Raw genomic sequence first — 23,169 nt, 5'->3', positions numbered from 1 at the left:
TGTCGAAGTTTGCAAGTCCCATAGCATGCACGTATGGTAAACGTTATGCAAGAAATTTGAAACATGAGGTGTTATTTGATTGTCTTCCTTATGAGTGGCGGTCGGGGACGAGCGATGGTCTTTTCCTACAAATCTATCCCCCTAGGAGCATGCGCATAGTGCCGAGGTTTTTGATGACTTGTAGATTTTTACAATAAGTATGTGAGTTCTTTATGACTAATGTTGAGTCCATGGATTATACGCACTCTCACCCTTCCATCCTTGCTAGCCTCTTCGGTACCATGCATTGCCCTTTCTCACATTGAGAGTTGGCGCAAACTTCGCCGATGCATCCAAATCCCGTGATATGATACGCTCTTTCACACATAAACCTCCTTATATCTTCCCCAAAACAGCCACCATACCTACCTATTATGGCATTTCCATAGCCATTCCGAGATATATTGCCATACAACTTTCCATCATTCCGTTCATCATGACACATTCATCATTGTCATATTGCTTAGCATGATCATGTAGTTGACATAGTATTCGTGGCAAAGCCACCGTTCATAATTCTTTCATACATGTCACTCTTGATTCATTGCATATCCCGGTACACCGCCGGAGGCATTCATATAGAGTCGACTTTGTTCTAGTATCGAGTTGTAATCATTGAGTTGTAAATAAATAGAAGTGTGATGATCATCATTATTAGAGCATTGTCCCAAGTGAGGTAAAAAAAAAGAAAGGCCATAAAAAAGAGAAGGCCCCCAAAAATAAAAGGCCATAAAAAAGAGAAGGCCCAAAAAAAATGAAAGAAAAAGAGAGAAGGGACAATGTTACTATCCTTTTACCACACTTGTGCTTCAAAGTAGCACCATGATCTTCATAGTAGAGAGTCTCTCATCACTTTCATATACTAGTGGGAATTTTTCATTGTAGAACTTGGCTTGTATATTCCAACAATGTGCCTCCTCAAGTGCCCTAGGTCTTCGTGAGCAAGCAAGTTGGATGCACACCCACTAGTTTCTTTTGTTGAGCTTTCATACATTTATAGCTCTAGTGCATCCGTTGCATGGCAATCCCCACTCCTTGCATTAACATCAATTGGTGGGCATCTCCATAGCCGATTGATTTGCCTCGTTGATGTGAGACTCTCTTCTTTTTTGTCTTCTCCACATAACCCCCTCATTATATTCTATTCCACGCATAGTGCTATGTCCATGGCTCGCGCTCATATATTGCGTGAAAGTGTATAGGTTTGAGATTACTAAAGTATGAAACAATTGCTTGGCTTGTCATCGGGGTTGTGCATGATGAGAGCATTCTTGTGTGACGAAAATGAAACATGACTAAACTATATGAATTTGTAGGGATGAACTTTCTTTGGCCATGTTATTTTGAGAAGACATAATTGCTTAGTTAGTATGCGTGAAGTATTATCATTTTTATGTCAATATGAACTTTTGTCTTGAATCTTTCGGATCTGAATATTCATACTACAATTAAGAAGAATTACATTAAAATTATGCCAAGTAGCACTCTGCATCAAAATCTGTTTTTATCATTTACCTACTCGAGGACGAGCCAGAATTAAGCTTGGGGATGCTTCATACGTCTCCAACGTATCTATAATTTTTGATTGCTCCATGCTATATTATCTACTGTTTTAGACATTATTGGGATTTCTTATCCACTTCTATATTATTTTTGGGACTAACCTACTAACCGGAGGCCCAACCCAGAATTGCTATTTTTTGCCTGTTTTAGGGTTCCGAAGAAAAGGAATATCAAACGGAGTCCAAACTGAATGAAACCTTCGGAAACGTGATTTTCTCATCAGATAAGATACAGGAGACTTGGACCCTCCGTCAAGAAAGCCATGAGGTGGTCACGAGGGTGGAGGGCCCCCCTAAGGTGCGCCCCCTGCCTCGTGGGCCCCTCGAAGCTCCACCGACGTACTTCTTCCTCCTATATATATCCACGTACCCCCAAACGATCGGGGACGGAGCCAAAAACCTAATTCCACCACCGCAACTTTCTGTATCCACGAGATCCCATCTTGGGGCCTGTTCCGGAGCTGCGCCGGAGGGGGCATCGATCACAGAGGGCTTCTACATCATCTTCCAAGCCCCTCCGATGAATTGTGAGTAGTTTACTTCAGACCTACGGGTCCATAGTTAGTAGCTATATGGCTTCTTCTCTCTTTTTGGATCTCAATACAATGTTCTCCCCCTCTCTCGTGGAGATCTATTCGATGTAATCTTCTTTTTGCGGTGTGTTTGTTGAGACCGATGAATGTGGGTTTATGATCAAGTCTATCTATGAATAATATTTGAATCTTCTCTGAATTCTTTTATGTATGATTGTTTATCTTTGCAAGTCTCTTCGAATTATCAATTTAGTTTGGCCTACTAGATTGGTTTTTCTTGCCATGGGAGAAGTGCTTAGCTTTGGGTTCGATCTTGCGGTGTCCTTTCCCAGTGACAGAAGGGGCAACAAGGCATGTATTGTATCGTTGCCATCGAGGATAACAAGATGTGGTTTTCATCATATTGCATGAAACTATCCCTCTACATCATGTCATCTTTCTTATGGCGTTACTCAGTTTTTAACTTAATACTCTAGATGCATGCTGGATAGCGGTCGATGCGTGGAGCAATAGTAGTAGATGCATAATCGTTTCGGTCTACTTGTCTCGGACGTGATGCCTATATACATGATCACACCTAGATATTCTCATAACTATGCTCAATTCTGTCAATTGCTAAACAGTAATTTGTTCACCCACCGTAGAATACTTATGCTCTTGAGAGAAGCCACTAGTGAAACCTATGGCCCCCGGGTCTCTTTCTCATTATATCAATCTCCATCACTTTATTATTGCTTTGCTTTTACTTTGCTTTTACTTTTTACTTTGCATCTCTATACCAAAAATACCAAAAATATTATTTATCATCTCTATCAGATCTCACTTTCGTAAGTGACCGTGAAGGGATTGACAACCCGTAAGCGCGTTGGTTGCGTTGAGCTATTGTTTTTGTGTAGGTACGAGGGACTCACGCATAGCCGCCTACTGGATTGATACCTTGGTTCTCAAAAACTGAGGGAAATACTTACGCTACTTTGCTGCATCATCCCTTCCTCTTCGGGGAAATCCAACGCAGTGCTCAAGAGGTAGCACAAGACATACATCAAGTGTTCTCAAATCTTTAAAGACTCAATCCGATAAGATAACTTCAACGGGGAAACTCAATCCATTACAAGAGAGTAGAGGGGGGAAGAAACATGATAGGATCCAAATATAATAACAAAGCTCGCGATACATCAAGATCGTATCACCTCAAGAACACGAGAGAGAGAGAGAGAGAGAGATCAAACACATAGCTACTGGTACATACCCTCAGCCCCGAGGGAGAACTACTCCCTCCTCGTCATGGAGAGCACCGGGATGATGAAGATGGCCACCGGAGAGGGATTCCCCCTCCGGCAAGGTGCCGGAACGGGTCTAGATTGGTTTTCGGTGGCTACTGAGGCTTCTAGAGGCGGAACTCCCGATCTATTGTGCTCCCTGATCGTTTTAGGGTATATGGAGATATATAGGCGGAAGAAGTACGTCAGGGGAGCCACAAGGGGCCCACGAGGGTGGAGGGCGCACCCAGGGGGTGGGCGCGCCCCCTGCCTCGTGGCTTCCTCGTTGCTTCCCTTACGTGGACCCCAAGTCTCCCGGGTTGCTTTCCTTCCAAAAATAAGTTCCGTGAAGTTTCAGGTTAATTGGACTCCGTTTGATTTTCATTTTCTGCGATACTCTAAAACAAGGAAAAAACAGAAACTGGCACTAGGCTCTAGGTTAATAGGTTAGTCCAAAAAATCATATAAAATAGCATATAAATGCATATAAAACATCCAAGGTTGATAATATAATAGCATGGAACAATCAAAAATTATAGATACGTTGGAGACGTATCAGCATCCCCAAGCTTAATTCCTGCTCGTCCTCGAGTAGGTAAATGATAAAAACAGAATTTTTGATGTGGAATGCTACCTAACATATTTCTCTAAGTAATTATTCTTTATTTTGGCATAAATGATCAGATGCATAAGATTCAAGACAAAAGTTTAATATTGACATAGAAACAATAATACTTCAAGCATACTAACTAAGCAATCATGTCTTCTCAAAATAACATGGCCAAAGAAAGTTCATCCCTACAAAATCATATAGTTTGGTCATGCTCCATTTTCGTCACACAAGAATGCTCTCATCATGCACAACCCCGATGACAAGCCAAGCAATTGTTTCATACTCTAGTAATCTCAAACTCATAAACCTTCACACAATACATGAGCGCGAGCCATGGACATAGCACTATGGGTGGAATAGAATATGATGATGGGGGTTATGTGGAGAAGACAAAAAGGAGAAAGTCTCACATGGACGCGGCTAATCAATGGGCTAGGGAGATGCCCATCAATTGATGTCAATGCAAGGAGTAGGGATTGCCATGCAACAGATGCACTAGAGCTATAAATGTATGAAAGCTCAACACAAGAAACTAAGTGGGTGTGCATCCAACTTGCTTGCTCACGAAGACCTAGGGCACTTGAGGAGGCCCATTGTTGGAATATACAAGCCAAGTTCTATAATGAAAAATTCCCACTAGTATATGAAAGTGATAAAACAAGAGTGAGGGAGTCCTGGATTAGGGGGTCTCCGGACAGCCGGACTATCTCCATTGGCCGGACTATTAGACTATGAAGATACAAGATTAAAGGCTTCGTCTCGTGTCCGGATGGGACTCTACTTGGCATGGAAGGCAAGCTAGGCAATACGTATATGGATATCTCCTCCTTTGTAACCGACCTTGTGTAACCCTAACCCTCTCTGGTGTCTATATAAACCGGAGGGTTTTAGTCCGTAGGACAACAATCACAACATACAATCATACCGTAGGCTAGCTTCTAGGGCTTAGCCTCTCTGATCTCGTGGTAGATCCACTCTTGTAACACCCATATCTTCAATATTAATCAAGCAGGACATAGGGTTTTACCTCCATCAAGAGGGCCCGGACCTGGGTAAAACTTCGTGTCCCTCGCCCCCTGTTACCATCCGGCCTAGATGCACAGTTCGGGACCCCCTACCCGAGATCCGCCGGTTTTGACACCGACATTTGTGCTTTCATTGAGAGTTCCTCTGTGTCATCGCCGTTAGGCTTGATGGCTCCTACTATCATCGGTAGCGATGTGGTCCAGGGTGAGACTTTTCTCCCCGGACAGATCTTCGTATTCGGCGGCTTTGCACTGCGGGCTAATTCGCTTGGCCATCTGGAGCAGATTGAAAGCTACGCCCCTAGCCATCAGGTCAGATTTGGAAGTTTGAACTACACGGCCAACATCCGCGGAGACTTGATCTTCGACGGATTCGAGCCACAACCGGGCGCGCCGCACTGTCTCAATGGGCATGACCTAGCTCTGCCACCGGACGGTACTCTAGAGGCCGCGCCCACACCAGCTCCGACCCTTAGGTCGGAGCCAACTGTGCCAATCGAGGACGGGTGGCTAGACACTGCCTCAGGGGCTGCAGTCTCGACAACAATCGAGCCAAACACTAGCATAATCCTCTGCATAGCCCGTGACTCCAAGGTGCCGGACTCTCTTCCGGACCCCGAACCATCCGCGCCCCTGCCAATCGAATCTGAGTGGCCGCCGATCATGGAATTCACCGCCGCGGATATCTTTCAGCACTCGCCCTTCGGCGACATTCTGAATTCACTAAGGTCTCTCTCTTTGTTAGGAGAGCCCTGGCCGGATTATGGCCAAATGACTGGGATGCGGACGACAAAGAAATTCGACGCCCACCCACCACCCACTTTGTAGCCACTATCGATGATTTAACCGACATGCTCGACTTCGACTCCGAAGACATCGACGGTATGGACGACGATGTGGGAGACGAACATGAACCAGCACCTATAGGGCACTGGAAATCCACCTCGTCGTATGACATATGCATGGTGGATACACCCAATGAAGGCAACGACGACGAGATAGCGGAGGATGACCCCTCCAAGAAGCAACCTAAGTGCCGACGTCAACGGCGCCGCTCTAAGTCCCGCCAAAGCAAAAGTGGTGATACCGGCACAGGAGATAATAGCACTCCGGGTAGCGCCGAAGACAACGAAAACCCCCTCCAGCAAGAGGATGAAGGTTCCAGCTCTCCTGAGAAAGCGGCTGGAGAAGAGGAGGAGGATGACAATTATATGCCCCCCTCCGAAGACAAGGCAAGCCTCAGCGACGATGAATTCGCCGTACCAGAGGATCCCGTCAAACAAGAGCGCTTCAAGCACAGGCTTATGGCCACGGCAAATAGCCTAAAGAAAAAGCAGCAGCAGCTTCAAGCTGACCAAGATCTGCTAGCTGACAAATGGACTGAAGTCCTCGCAGCCGAGGAATATAAACTCGAGCGTCCCTCCAAGAGTTACCCAAGGCACAGGTTACTACCCCGACTGGAGGAAGAAGCGTATGATACGGCTGATCGGCCACCTCGTGGCCGCGATAGAGAGGCATTCCTGCCGAAAGCTCAGCCTCCACCCCAACGCCATCCAAATAAAAAGGCATGGGGAGATACGCCAGACCTGCGAGACATATTGGAGGACAATGTAAAGCACTCAAGATCGATCTACGGATCACGAGGGCGCACCACTCTACGAGACGGTAAACGTCACGCTGGATACAGTAAAAGCAAATCCGGCCGGGCCGAACACACGGGCAGGACCCATACGAGCTACGTCATGATATAGCCCAATACAGGGGCGCCGCACACCCCTTATGCTTCACAGACGAAGTAATGGAACATCAATTCCCAGAAGGTTTCAAACCTGTAAACATTGAATCATACGACGGCACAACAGATCCCGCGGTATGGATTGAGGACTTCCTCCTCCACATCCACATGGCCCGCGGTGATGACTTACATGCCATCAAGTACCTCCCACTAAAACTCAAAGGACCAGCACGACAATGGCTTAATAGCTTGCCAGCGGACTCCATTAGCTGTTGGGAAGATCTGGAAGCCGCATTCCTCGACAACTTTCAGGGCACTTATGTGCGACCACTAGACGCCGATGACTTGACCACATAATTCAGCAGCCAGAAGAGTCAGCCAAGCAATTCTGGACTCGGTTCCTTACAAAGAAAAACCAAATCATTGACTGTCCGGATGCGGAGGCCTTAGCAGCTTTCAAGCACAACATCCGAGACGAGTGGCTAGCCCGGCACCTTGGTCAGGAAAAGCCGAAATCTATGGCAGCCCTCACGACGCTCATGACCCGCTTTTGTGCGGGAGAAGATAGCTGGTTGGCTCGCAGTAACAATATATCAAAGAACCATGGTACCTCAGCTACCAAGGACGGCAACAACAGGTCACGTCGCAACAAGCATAAGCGCCGCATTAACGGCGAAAGTACTGAGGATACGGCAGTCAATGCCGGATTCAAAGGCTCTAAACCTGGTCAGCGGAAAAGGCCATTCAAACAAAGTACGCCGGGTTCGTCCAGCTTGGACCATATACTCGATCACTCGTATCAAATACACGACACCCCAGACAAGCCAGCCAATCACACCAACAGGGATTGTTGGGTGTTCAAGCAGGCCGGCAAGTTAATTGCCGAAAACAAGGACAAGGGGTCGGATAGCGATGACGAGGAAGAACCCCGACAGCCGCACACTGGAGGACAGAAGAGGTTTCCCCCGCAAGTGAGGACGGTGAACATGATATACACAACCCACATCCCCAAGAGGGAGCGGAAGCATGCGCTCAGGGACGTATATGCGTTGGAGCCAGTCGCCCCGAAGTTCAACCCTTGGTCCTCCTGTCCGATCACCTTTGATCGCAGGGACCACCCCACTAGTATCCATCACGGTGAATTCGCCGCACTGGTCCTAGACCCAACCATCAACGGATTTCACCTCACTCGAGTCCTCATGGACGGCGGCAGTAGCCTGAACCTGCTTTATCAGGACACAGTGCGCAAAATGGGTATAGACCCCTCAAGGATCAAACCCACAAATACGACCATTAAAGGTGTCATTCCAGGCGTAGAGGCCCACTACACAGGCTCAATTACACTAGAAGTGGTCTTCGAATCCCCGGATAACTTCCGAAGCGAAGAGTTAATCTTCGATATATTCCCGTTCCGTAGTGGTTATCACGCACTGCTCGGACGAACCGCATTCGCTAGATTCAATGCGGTACCACATTATGCATACCTCAAGCTCAAGATGCCAGGACCTCGCAGAGTTATTACAGTCAATGGAAACACAGAGCGCTCTCTCCGAACAGAGGAGCACACCGCGGCCCTCGCAGCAGAAGCGCAAAGCAGCCTCTCAAGGCAATCTACCAGTTCGGCATTTCAAATCCCGGACACCTTCAAGCGCGCTCGGGGCAATCGGCAAATAGACCGCCTGGCGCGATCTGAGCTCGCGTAGCAATACGACGGCCACCCCAATCCCAGCCCAACAACGTTGTTCGTGCCGCGCGTACATCATTATGCATTAAAAATACCATGGGCACAGATGGGGAGGGGGAGGCACAACTATGACACGTCCCAAAATGCGGCCTAAAATGCACCAGGGGCTTCTCGTTTGGTTATTTTTCTTTTTCTTTCAGGACTTCAATCTCTGGAAACGCTGTCCGGCAGCTCTATTGCCGAACACATGATACAGCAACCAAGGAGGCCGACGACTATGGAATTCCCAGGTGGATTATAGATTTCACATAATTCCTCAGCTCGCCCTTGGAAGGGACATAGTCCTACTCTTTTGCTTTAATGCAATTTTTTAATATAAAATGCATGACATTACGATTATTATCGCATTTTTGTTATATGTATACATATCTATGTGTTCATTAATGACACCTAGCAACCGTACACTCTGGTACGGCCAATGCACCAGGGGCTTACGTACCCACAATATGGTGTGAATAGTCCGAACACTCTCACAAGTGCGGCACCCCGAACTTATAGCATTATATGCATCAGCTCCGAATCATGTCTTTGGTCAAATGTTGGGTTTGCCTGGCTCCTATGTTTTGGTACCTTACGTTCCGCTCTATCGGCTAAGGTAGCGCTAGGAGAACTACTGCGATTGTGCCCCGGTTCTGCCAGGCCGAGCACCTCAGTAGAGAAAGCTAAAACTGACTGTCATGATAAGGCGAGAGACTGGTCGCTGTTCGGCGAGGTTTTTCGAGTCCCTAAAGACTTATGCCGCTTAGGGCGAGGGGCCGGCTCCGTCCGGCTTACAAGCGTGTATCGCGCCCTGAATTCGGCCTTCCGAATACCAGGGGCTTCGCCGAAATTTAAAATTATAGAATTCTATGGCTAAGTGAGAGTGATAAAGCATTATTAGTCTGGTTGCCTTGTTCGTTGTGCTGAGCACCTCCCTGAAAGGACCCAAACATGGGAACAAGAGTGCTCAGGTTTATCCCGAACACCCCGGCACTCGTGGCATGGGGGCAGAAGCCGAGGACTAGCCATCTCTCAGATTGGATAAACAGCCAAACAGAAGGTAATATTTTAAATTCACACAAGCGTTGCATAGCGAAAAAAACGATACAAGTTTTAATACATACATGACAAAATGAGCAAGTCTCATTCAAATATTACATTTGCGAACACTCATCCGCGATAAGACGGGCGCTCGGCAGAACACCCTCGTAGTACATCTTGGGGTGGCGGTGCTCCTTGCCCTTCGGCGGCCTCTCCTTGATCAGCTTCATGGCGTCTAGCTTGACCCACTGCATTTTTACACGGGCGAAGGCCCGGCGTGCACCTTCAATGCAGACGGATGGCTTGACGACCTCCAGCCGTGGGCAGGTATCCACAAGCCGCCTCACCAGGCCGAAGAAGCTGTTCGGAAGGGCGTCGCCAGGCCACAACCGGACTATGAAGCCCTTCATGGCCTGATTGGCTGCCTTATGTAGCTCGGCCATCTGCTTCAGCTGGTCGCTCATTGGCACCGGATGTTCGGCCTCAGCATACTGAGACCAAAACAGCTTCTCCGTCGAGCTTCCGTCCTCGGTCTTGTAGAATAGTGCGGCATCGGACACACTGCGGGGCAAATCTGCGAATACTCCTGAAGAGCTCCGGATTCGGGTAAGTAATCGGTAATTCACCATTGCATGCTTGCTTTGCATATAGAAAGCCTTACCCGCCGCTATCTTCTTCATCACATCGATCTCCTGAAGGGCCTTCTGGGCCTCGGCCTTGGCACTCTTCGCGCTCTCACGGGCCGCGGCAAGCTCAGAATCTCTCGTCTTCAAGTCAAGCTCCAACGCCTCGTGCTTTGTCACGAGAGCCTGGAGCTCTTGCTGCACCTCGCCCACTCGAGCCTCGTGCCTATCACGCTCGATGCGCTCCTGGGCCGCCTTCTCTTCGGCTTGGGATAGCGCTTGCTTCAGGGTCGCCACCTCGGTTGTGGCCCCTGGAAAACATACAATGATCCTGTCATTTAGCAACCACGTCCTTTTTCTCATCTATAGTCGGGGTATTACTTACCCTTGTTCTCCTCGAGCTGCCTCTTAGCAAGGCCGAGCTCTTTTTGGGACCCCTCGAGGGCCTCCTTCATTACGGCGACCTCCGCAGTCAGTGCGGCGGACGCCAGCAGCGAAGCCTGCATATGCATATTGACATACTTATATTAGACTCCTCCGATGTTATTTGATCCTCTATTCGGCTTTTCTTTGTGAACACCGAACAAAGTATCAGGGGCTACTGTCTATGCGGTAATATTTCTACTACATTTTAAACACTTACCTCGAAGCCTGTTAGAAGGCTAGTACAGGCTTCAGTCAATCCGCTCTTGGCGTGCTAAACCTTCTGGATCACCGCACTCATGATAGTGCGGTGCTCCTCCTCGATGGAAGCGTTGCGAAGCGCTTCCAACATAGTGTCTGGCTCCTCTGGATGGACAGAGGTCACCGGCACAGGCGTCTCACCGCCTACTCAAGCTCGGAGCCGTTGGAGGGTCCGGCGCGGTGTTCGGCTGCGGGCTGAACTCGGAGTTCTCGGGGACCCCGTCCCCTCGACTCCCGGAGTCCGGAAGGTCGCCTTGCGGCGCCTCCGAGACTGTCACCCCTCGATCCGGTGCATCTTGAGACAGCACCTCGGTGTCGTCGGCTGGATGAGGGGAGGTGGCCGTCGGGACTGGATCGCTATCCATGTCCGACGCACCCAGGGAGCCGTCCGAGGATACCTCGATATTGGCTCGGGGCGGCCTGCACAATTGAGTTCGGCGTTAGGGAAAGCAATGCGACAAAGGAATCCTATGGGTTACTTTGGTATCTGAACATTTACGATCTCCCCTGGGGCTTGCCCCTGGGCAACCACTCGTCTTCACTTTCGTCGGCGGCGGTGGAGCTGTCTGGAAGGAGCGTCCTTCCCTTCTTGGACCCTTCGGCCTCCCCAGTTGGGGCGGCCTTCCTTTTCTTGTCTCCCCCAGTCGGTGGGGGAGCCTCTTCTTCCTCTTCCTCGTCTTCGGGGGAAGAGTGTGCCGCAGAGTCATCGGACGGTGAGTCCGACGACGCCTGGCGTCGGGAACTCTTTCGTGCTCCCTTGGCCTTCTTGGTCTTCTCCGGCACCTTATAGGGGGCCGGAGTCAGCATCTTCGTCAGAAGAGCATCTGCGGGGCCTTCGGGCAAGGGAGCCGGACAATCGATCTGTCCGGCCATCTTCTGCCAGTCCTGTCAAAATTACGGGAGTTTAGATCCCGCATAGAGCCAATCTATATATATATAATAAATATCCTGTAAGAGGTAAAACAACTTGCCGCACTGGCGTGGCGCTTCGCGCTGAATCCGCGATCCTCAGTAATGGGGGGAGGGACCGCAGCGCCCTTGAACAACACCCTCCAGGCATCTTCATGAGTCATGTCGAAGAGCCTGTTCAGAGTTCGGTGCTGCGCCGGATTGAACTCCCACAAGGTAAACTCCCGTTGTTGGCACGGGAGTATCCGGCGAACGAGCATAACCTGGACTATGTTGACAAGCTTGAGCTTCTTATCCACCATGTTCTGAATACATGACTGGAGTCAGGTCAGCTCTTTTGAATTACCCCAGGATAGGCCCTTCTCTTTCCAATAGGTGAGCCGCATTTGGATGCCGGATCGGAACTCGGGGGCCGCTACCCATGCGGGGTCGCGCGGCTCGGTGATATAGAACCACCCCGATTGCCACCCCTTTATGGTGTCCACGAAGGTGCCCTCGAGCCATGTGATGTTGGGCATCTTGCCCACCATGGAGCCTCCGCACTCCACCTGGCGGCTGCTCACTACCTTCGGCTTGACATTGAAAGTCTTCAGCCATAAGCCGAAGTGGGGCTTTATGCGGAGGAAGGCCTCGCACACGACGATAAACGCCAAGATGTTGAGGATGAAGTTTGGGGCTAGATCATGGAAATCCAGGCCGTAATAAAACATGAGCCCCCGGACGAAGGGATGGAGAGGGAATCCTAGTCCGCGGAGGAAATGGGTGAGGAATACCACCCTGTCATGGGGCTCGGGGGTGGGGATGAGCTGTCCCTCATCCGGGAGCTGGTGCGCGATGTCGTCGTGCAGGTATCCGACTCTCCTCAGTTTCTTGATGTCTCCCTCCATGACGGAGGAGACCATCCACTTGCCTCCCACTCCGGACATGGTTGGAGAAGGTTGAGATGGAAGTGAGGACTTGGGCGCTAGAGCTCGAGTATGCGGGAGCGGATGAGCAAAGGAGGAAGAGTATGGGCGAACAAAATTAAACGTCCCCACTTGCCTAGTAAAACTTGCTTATCCCCCAAGCGCCGCAATTGATGGCGCGGTTGGGTTACCCACGCCCGTATTGATGAGAATCCCGTAATAAGGGGACACGATCTCTGCTTTGACAAGACGTGTCGAAAAACTGCCTCGCGTTATGTGCGGGGCTGGTTAAAAGAAACGGTTCGAATAATCACCGGGCCACGATGTAACGTCATGTTGCCAAAACAAGCTAGCGGATTAGATCTGTGAAAGCGTTATTCTCTCTATGGTGGAATGTGGAACTTATTTTCAGGGTCGGACACTATCCTCATATTCAACTTCTTCTATAATGTATTCGGAGAAGGAACCTGCCTTGCAATGCCGAAGACAACTGCGCGCCGGACTCGTCGTCATTGAAGCCTGTTTCAGGGGCTACTGAGGGAGTCCTGGATTAGAGGGTCTCCGGACAGCCGGACTATCTCCATTGGCCGGACTGTTAGACTATGAAGATACAAGATTAAAGACTTCGTCTCGTGTCCGGATGGGACTCTACTTGGCGTGGAAGGCAAGCTAGGCAATACGTATATGGATATCTCCTCCTTTGTAGCCGACCTTGTGTAACCCTAACCCTCTCCGGTGTCTATATAAACCGGAGGGTTTTAGTCCGTAGGACAACAATCACAACATACAATCATACGTAGGCTAGCTTCTAGGGCTTAGCCTCTCTGATCTCGTGGTAGATCTACTCTTGTAACACCCATATCTTCAATATTAATCAAGCAGGATGTAGGGTTTTACCTCCATCAAGAGGGCCCGAACCTGGGTAAAACTTCGTGTCCCTCGCCCCCTGTTACCATCCGGCCTAGACGCACAGTTAGGGACCCCCTACCCGAGATCCGCCGGTTTTTACACCGACAAAGAGACTCTCTATCACGAGGATTATGGTGCTACTTTGAAGCACAAGTGTGGCAAAGGATAGTAGCATTGTCCCTTCTCTCCTTTTCTCTCATTTTTTTGGGCCTTCTCTTTTTTATGGCCTTTCTCGTTTTTTAGCCTTCTTCTTTTATGGTCTTTCTCTTTTTTTCCTCACTTGGGACAATGCTCTAGAAAATGATGATCATCACACCTCTATTTATTTACAACTCAATGATTACAACTCGATACTAGAACAAAGTATGACTCTATATGAATGCCTCCGGCGGTGTACCGGGATTGCGATGAATCAAGAGTGACATGTATGAAAAATTATGAACGGTGGCTTTGCCACAAATACGATGTCAACTACATGATCATGCAAAGCAATATGACAATGATGAATGCGTCATGATAAACGACATGATGGAAAGTTGCATGGCAATATATCTCGGAATGGCTATGGAAATGCCATAATAGGTACGTATGGTGGCGGTTTTGTGGAAGATATAAGGAGGTTTATGTGTGAAAGAGAGTATCATGTCACAGGGTTTGGATGCACCGGCGAAGTTTGCACCAACTCTCAATGTGAGGAAGGGCAATGCACGGTACCGAAGAGGCTAGCAATGATGGAAGGGTGAGAGTGCGTATAATCCATGGACTCAACATTAGTCATAAAGAACTCACATACTTATTGCAAAAATCTACAAGTCATCAAAAACCTCGGCACTACGCGCATGCTACTAGGGTGATAGATTGGTAGGAAAAGACCATCGCTCGTCCCCGACCGCCACTCATAAGGAAGACAGTTAAATAACACCTCATGTTTCAAATTTGTTACACAATGTTTACCATACGTGCATGCTACGGGACTTCCAAACTTCAACACAAGTATTCCTCAAATTCACAACTACTCAACAAGCACGACTTTGATATTATTACCTCCATATCTCAAAACAATCATCAAGTATCAAACTTCTCAAAGTATTCAATGCACTCTATATGAAAGTTTTTATTATATCCCTCTTGGATGCCCATCATATTAGGACTAGTTTCATAACCAAAGAAAACTACCATGCTGTTCTAAAGACTCTCAAAATAATATAAGTGAATCATGAGAGTTCATCTATTTCTAGAAAATAAAACTACCACCATGCTCTAAAAGATATAAGTGAAACACTAGAGCAAATGACAAACTACTCCGAAAGATATAAGTGAAGATCAACGAGTAGTCGAATAATTATGCAACTATGTGAAGACTCTCTAACATTTAAGAATTTCAGATCTTGGTATTTTATTCAAACAGAAAGCAAAACTAAATAAAATAAAATGATGCTCCAAGCAAAACACATATCATGTGGTAAATAAAAATATGGCTCCAAGTAAAGTTACCGATGAACGAAGACGAAAGAGGGGATGCCTTCCGGGGCATCCCCAAGCTTAGGCTTTTGGTTGTCCTTGAATATTACCTTGGGGTGCCTTGGGCATCCCCAATCTTAGGCTCTTGCCACTCCTTATTCCATAGTCCATCGAATCTTTACCCAAAACTTGAAAACTTCACAACACAAAACTTAACAGAAAACTCGTAAGCTCCGTTAGTATAAGAAAATAAATCACCACCTAGGTACTGTTGTGAACTCATTCTAAATTCATATTGGTGTAATATCTACTGTATTCCAACTTATCTATGGTTCATACCCTCCGATACTACTCATAGATTCATCAAAATAAGCAAACAACACATCGAAAACAGAATCTGTCAAAAACAGAACAGTCTGTAGTAATATGGATCAAACGTATAATTATGGAACTCATAAAATTATCAAATAAATTGTTGGACCTGAGTAATTTGTCTATTAATCATCTGCAAAAAGAATTAACTAAATATCACTCTCCAGTAAAAAATGGTAGCAAATCTCGTGAGTGCTAAAGTTTCTGTTTTTTACAGCATGATCGCAAAGACTTCACCCAAGTATTCCCAAAGGTTCTACTTGGCACAAACACTAATTAAAATATAAAACCACAGTCTAGATGAATTATTTATTACTAAACAGGAACAAAAAGCAAATAACAAAAATAAAGTTGGGTTTCCTCCCAACAAGCGCTATCGTTTAACGCCCCTAGCTAGGCATGATGATTTCAATGATGCTCACATAAAGAATAAGAATTGAAACATAAAGAGAGCATCATGAAGAATATGACTACAACATTTAAGTCTAACCCACTTCCTATGCATAGGGATTTTGTGAGCAAACAATTTATGGGAACAATAATCAACTAGCATAGGAAAGCAAAACAAGCATAACTTCAAGATTTTAAGCGCATAGAAAGGAAACTTGATATTATTGCAATTCCTACAAGCATATGTTCCTCCCTCATAATAATTTTCAGTAGCATCATGAATTAATTCAACAATATAACAAGCACCTAAAGCATTATTTTCATGATGCATAAGCATAGAATTTTTATTACTCTCCACATAAGCAAAATTCTTCTCATTCGGAATAGTGGGAGTATCATAAGAGACTCGAATACTATAAATTGTTTCCACATTAAAAGTGTAATGTTCAGAAAAGGGGTAATCATAATCATGACAGGTTTTATAAATATAATCACTACTTTTTATAGCATAAGTATCATCACAATAATCATCATAGGTAGGAGGCATGCTATCATCATTATAAACTTGCATATCAAAACTTGGGAGACTAAAAATATCATCTTCATTAAACGTAGCATCCCCAAGCTTGGGACAAACATTAATTGCAGCAAATATATTCTCAAAAAACATCATCTTCATCAAACATAGCATCCCCAAGCTTGGGCCTTTTCATATCATAAGCATAATCACTCTCATAATTAATAGTACGGATAGCACCAATAGTATAGCAATTATCATATTCTTCCAAGCAAGTGCCAAAAAGATTTTCAAGATCATAAGAAGTATCATTATCTTCCACAATTATATTTTCATGACGCACAATAGTAATATGAGCAGCATTATTTGGGAGAGATATCTTTTTACCTCTCTTCCTTTTTCTTTTCTTCTTCTTCGCCACATCATGTGTGGGTTCAATCCTCTTTTTGGAGCTCCTTATTAATGAGATTGGTTGAATAGGAAGCTCCTCCTCGTTACCTGATTCATCATAAGAAATAATAGTAGGGTATTGCGAAGTCTCTTCCCTTTCATTAGTATTCTATTCATCTTCTATTTGTTTTATTTTCTTTATGTAGTTGGCAATATAAGGATTTTCAATACAATTCACCACACAATACATATAAATTTTGTCAAGATCAAAACCAAGAAGTTTATAACAGGCAAATTCTGGAAGATAGTTAGTTATAAGTTTCATTTCTTCGTAACCCATAAGCAAACTAAGTTCATTATGATGTGCAAGAGAAATCAAGTCATCACAATTTTTGGAAATGATTAGATCATGAAACAATTTGCATCGGATGGTTAAATGACCACGTTCATTGCAAAGCTCACAAGTATGGCCAAAAAAATTTAAATTTTCAGCACAATCATCTAGCCTTTCTTTCAACAATTTAGTTTCTAAGTACTTATGCCTCTTGCAATATCTATCTTCCCTATTTGGTGTGTACATGCAAACCCAATGTACTCCACAAAAATTGAAATTTTTATAGGAGACATTTTCATCATAACTAGTGCAATCATCATTAGTACTAGGGATATTCAAGGAGTTCATACTAACAACATTGCAATCATTCTCATCATTCAGAGATTTAGTGCCAAATATTTTAATGCATTCTTCTTTTAGCACTTGAGCACAATTATCGGAATCCTTATTCTCACGATAGATATTAAAAAAATAAAGCGTATGAGGCAAACTTAATTCCATTTTTTATTTTCTTTTATAAACTAAACTAGTGATAAAACAAGAAACTAAAATACTCGATTGCAAGATCTAAAGATATACCTTCAAGCCCTCACCTCCCCGGCAACGGTGCCAGAAAAGAGCTTGATGTATACTACAAAACCTTCTTCTTGTAGACGTTGTTGGGCCTCCAAGTGCAGAGGTTTGTAGGACAGTAGCAAATTTCCCACAAGTGGATGACCTAAGGTTTATCAATCCGTAGGAGGCGTAGGATGAAGATGGTCTCTCTCAAGCAACCCTGCAACCAAATAACAAAGAGTCTCTTGTGTCCCCAACACACCAAATACAATGGTAAATTGTATAGGTGCACTAGTTCGGCGAAGAGATGGTGATACAAGTGGTACATGGATGGTAGATAATAGTTTTTGTAATCTGAAAATATAAAAACAGCAAGGTAACTAATGATAAAAGTGAGCGTAAATGATATTGCAATGATAGGAAACAAGGCCTAGGGTTCATACTTTCACTAGTGCAAGTCCTCTCAACAATAATAACATAATTGGATCACATAACTATCCCTCAACATGCAACAAAGAGTCACTCCAAAGTCACTAATAGCGGAGAACAAATGAATAGATTATGGTAGGGTACGAAACCACCTCAAAGTTATTTTTTCCAATCAATCCATTGGGCCATTCCTATAAGTGTCACAAACAACCCTAGAGTTCGTACTAGAATAACACCTTAAGACACAAATCAACCAAAACCCTAATGTCACCTAGATACTCCAATGTCACCTCAAGTATCCACGGGTATGATTATACGATATGCATCACACAATCTCAAATTCATCTATTCAACCAACACATAGAACCTCAAAGAGTGCCCCAAAGTTTCTACCGGAGAATCATGACGAAAACGTGTGCCAACCCCTATGCATAGGTTCATGGGCGGAACCCGCAAGTTGATCACCAAAACATACATCAAGTGAATCACGTGGTTCTTGGGGAACGTAGTAATAATTCAAAATTTTCCTACGTGTCACCAAGATCAATCTAGGAGATGCTAGCAATGAGAGAGAGGGAGTGCATCTTCATACCCTTGAAGATCGCTAAAAGGAAGTGTTACAAGAACGCGGTTGATGGAGTCGTACTCGCGGCGATTCAAATCGCGGAAGATCCGATCCAAGTGCCGAACGGACGGCACCTCCGCGTTCAACACACGTACAGCCCGGGGACGTCTCCTCCTTCTTGATCCAGCAAGGGGAGAGGAGAAGTTGAGGAAGAGCTCCGTCAGCAAGACGGCATGGTGGTGGTGGAGCTCGTGGTTCTCTGGCAGGGCTTCGCCAAGCACCATGGAGGAGGAGGAGAAGGTAGGAGGAGGGAGGGCTGCGCCAGGGAAGAGGTCACGGCTGCCCTCCCACCCCTCCACTATATATAGGGGCAAGGGGAGAGGGGGAGGCGCCCTAAGGTTTCCCCTAGGGGGCGGCGGCTTGGCAGATTGGATCTCCCTAGGGAAAATCCTAGGGAGACTTGCCCCCCAAGCGAAGCAGGTGGAGGCTTGCCTCCCAAGCCAGGTGGAGGCGCCCCACCCCCCAAGTAACGTGGGAAAGGGTGTGGGGGCGCACCACCCCTTAGTGTGCTGGTTTGCCCCTTCCCCTTTGGCCCATGAGGCCCTCCCACACTTGCCGGGGCTCCCGAAACACCTTTTGGTCATGCTAGCCATAGCCTGATACCCCCGGAACACTTCCGGACTCCAATACCCTTCGTCCAATATATCGATCTTCACCGTCGGACCATTCCAGAACTCCTCGTGACGTCTGGGATCTCATCCGGGACTCCGAACTACCTTCGGTAACCACATACTATTTCCCATAACAACTCTAGCGTCACCGAACCTTAAGTGTGTAGACCCTACGGGTTCGGGAACCCTGCAGACATGACTGAGACACCTCTCCGGCCAATAACCAACATCGGGATCTGTATACCCATGTTGGCTCCCACATGTTCCACGATGATCTCATCGGATGAACCACGATGTTGGGGATTCGATCAATCCCGTATTCAATTCCCTTTGTCTATCGGTATGTTACTTGCCCGAGATTCGATCGTCGGTATCCTGATACCTTGTTCAATCTCGTTACCGGCAAGTCTCTTTACTCATTCCGTAACACATCATCCCATGATCAACTCCTTGGTCACATTGTGCACATTATGATGATGTCCTACCGAGTGGGCCCAGAGATACCTCTCCGTTTACACGGAGTGACAAATCCCAGTCTCGATTCGTGCCAACCAAGAGACACTTTTGGAGATACCCGTAGTGCACCTTTATAGCCACCCAGTTACGTTGTGACATTTGGTACACCCAAAGCATTCCTACGATATCCGGGAGTTGCACAATCTCATGGTCTAAGGAAAAGATACTTGACATTTAGAAAAGCTTTAGCATACGAACTACACGATCTTGTGCTAGGCTTAGGATTGGGTCTTGTCCATCACATCATTCTCCTAATGATGTGATCCTGTTATCAACGACATCCAATGTCCATGGTCAGGAAACCGTAACCATCTATTGATCAACGAGCTAGTTAACTAGAGGCTTACTAGGGAGATGGTGTTGTCTATGTATCCATACATGTATCTGAGTTTCCTATCAATACAATTCTAGCATGGATAATGAACGATTATCATGAACAATGAAATATAATAATAACTAATTTATTATTGCCTCTAGGGTATATTTCCAACAGTCTCCCACTTGCACTAGAGTCAATAATCTAGTTCACATCGCCATGTGATTAACACTCATAGGTTACATCGCCATGTGACCAACATCCAAAGAGTTTACTAGAGTCACTAATCTAGTTCACATTGTTGGGTTTCATAGTAATTTCCAAAATTTTCCTACGCACACGCAAGATCATGGTGATGCATAGCAACGAGAGGGGAGAGTGTTGCCTACGTACCCACGCAGACCGACTGCAGAAGCGTTGACACAACGTAGAGGAAGTAGTCGTACGTCTTCACGATCCAACCGATCAAGCACCGAAACTACGGCACCTCCGAGTTCGAGCACACGTTCAGCTCAATGACGATCCCCGGACTCCGATCCAGCAAAGTGTCAGGGAAGAGTTCCGTCAGCACGACGGTGTGGTGACGATCTTGATGTACTACAGCAGCAGGGCTTCGCCTAAACTCCGCTACAGTATTATCGAGGAATATGGTGGCTGGGGGCACCGCACACGGCTAAGGAATAGATCACGTGGATCAACTTGTGTGTTCTAGGGTGCCTCTGCCTCAGTATATAAAGGACTAGAGGGGGGGAGGCTGGCCGGCCAAGGTGTGGCGCGCCAGGAGAGTCCTACTCCCTCTGGGAGTAGGATCCCCCCCCCCCCAATCCTAGTTGGAATAGGATTCGCGGAGGGGGAAAAGAGAGAGAGGGGGCCGGCCACCTCTCCTAGTCCTAATAGGACTAGGGGAAGGGGGAGACGCGCAGCCCATGTAGGGCTGCCTCTTCTCTTTTCCACTAAGGCCCATCATGGCCCATTTAGCTCCCGGGGGTTCCGGTAACCTTCCCGGTACTCCGGTAAAATCCCGATTTCACCCGGAACACTTCCGATATCCAAACATAGGCTTCCAATATATCAATATTTACGCCTCGACCATTTCGAGACTCCTCGTCATGTCCGTGGTCACATCCGGGACTCCGAACAACCTTCGGTACATCAAAATGCATAAACTCATAATATAACTGTCATCGTAACCTTAAGCGTGCGGACCCTACGGGTTCGAGAACAATGTAGACATGACCGAGACACGTCTCCGGTCAATAACCAATAGCGGGACCTAGATGCCCATATTGGCTCCTACATATTCTACGAAGATCTTTATCGGTCAGACCGCATAACAACATACGTTGTTCCCTTTGTCATCGGTATGTTACTTGCCCGAGATTCGATCGTCGGTATCCAATACCTAGTTCAATCTCGTTACCGGCAAGTCTCTTTACTCGTTCTGTAATACATCATCTCGCAACTAACTCATTAGTTGCAATGCTTGCAAGGCTTATGTGATGTGCATTACCGAGAGGGCCCAGAGATACCTCTCCGACAATCGGAGTGACAAAACCTAATCTCGAAATACGCCAACCCAACATGTACCTTTGGAGACACCTGTAGTACTCCTTTATAATCACCCAGTTACGTTGTGACGTTTGGTAGTACCCAAAGTGTTCCTCCGGTTAACGGGAATTGCATAATCTCATAGTTATAGGAACATGTATAAGTCATGAAGAAAGCAATAGCAACATACTAAACGATCGGGTGCTAAGCTAATGGAATGGGTCATGTCAATCAGATCATTCTCTTAATGATGTGATCCCGTTAATCAAATAACAACTCATTGTTCATGGTTAGGAAACATAACCATCTTTGATTAACGAGCTAGTCAAGTAGAGGCATACTAGTGACACTTTGTTTGTCTATGTATTCACACATGTATTATGTTTCCGGTTAATACAATTCTAGCATGAATAATAAACATTTATCATGATTATAAGGAAATAAATAATAACTTTATTATTGCCTCTAGGGCATATTTCCTTCACACATCACAATGTGGTTAACACTCAATGAGTTCTGGGTTTGATCATGTTATGCTTCTGAGAGAGGTTGTAGTCAACGAGTCTGCAATGTTCAGATCCCTATGTATTTCGCAAAACTTTATGTCATATCATAGATGCTGCTACCACGTTCCACTTGGAGCTATTCCAAATTGTTGCTCCATTATACGTATCCGGTATCTCTACTCAGAGCTATCCGGATAGGTGTTAAGCTTGCATTGACGTAACTCTTTACGTCGAACTCTTTATCACCTCCATAACTGAGAAACATTTCCTTATTCCTCTAAGGATAATTTTGACCGCTATCTAGTGATCCAATCCTAGATCACCTTTGTACCCTCTTGCCAGACATGTGGCAAGGCACACATCTGGTGCAGTACTCAGCATGGCATACCGTATACAGCCTATGACAAAAGCATAGGGGACGACCTTCGTCCTTCCTCTTTCTTCTGACATGGTCAATCTTCGAGTCTTACTCAACTTCACACCTTACAACTCACGTAAGAACCCCTTCTTTGACTGATCTATTTTGAACTCCTTCAAAAACATGTCAAGGTGTGCATTCTTTGAAAGTATCATCAGGCGTTTTGATCTATCTCTATAGATCTTGATGCCCAATACGTAAGCAGCTTTATCCAGGTCTTCCTTTGAAAATCACTCTTCAAACAACCGTTTATGCTTTCCAGAAATTCTACATTATTTCGGATCAACAATATGTCATCCACATATACTTATCAGAAATGTTGTAGTGCTCCCACTCACTTTCTTGTAAATACAAGTTTCTAGCAAACATTGTATAAACCTAAAAGCTTTGATCACTCCATCAAAGCATGTATTCTGACTCCGAGATGCTTGCTCTAGTCCATAAAAGGATTGCTGGAGCTAGCATACCTTTTAGCATCCTTAGGATCGACAAAACCTTTTATTGTATCACATACAACTTTTTCTTACGAAAACTGGTAAGAAAACTTGTTTTGACATCCATCTGTCAGATTTCATAATCGGAAAATACAGCTAATGCTAACATGATTCCGACGGACTTAAG

Source organism: Triticum urartu, chromosome 3 (genome assembly GCF_003073215.2).
Source record: "Triticum urartu cultivar G1812 chromosome 3, Tu2.1, whole genome shotgun sequence".
NCBI lineage: Eukaryota > Viridiplantae > Streptophyta > Magnoliopsida > Poales > Poaceae > Triticum > Triticum urartu.
The sequence above is the reverse complement of the archived record's forward strand: the minus strand, read 5'-3'. Positions refer to the sequence as shown.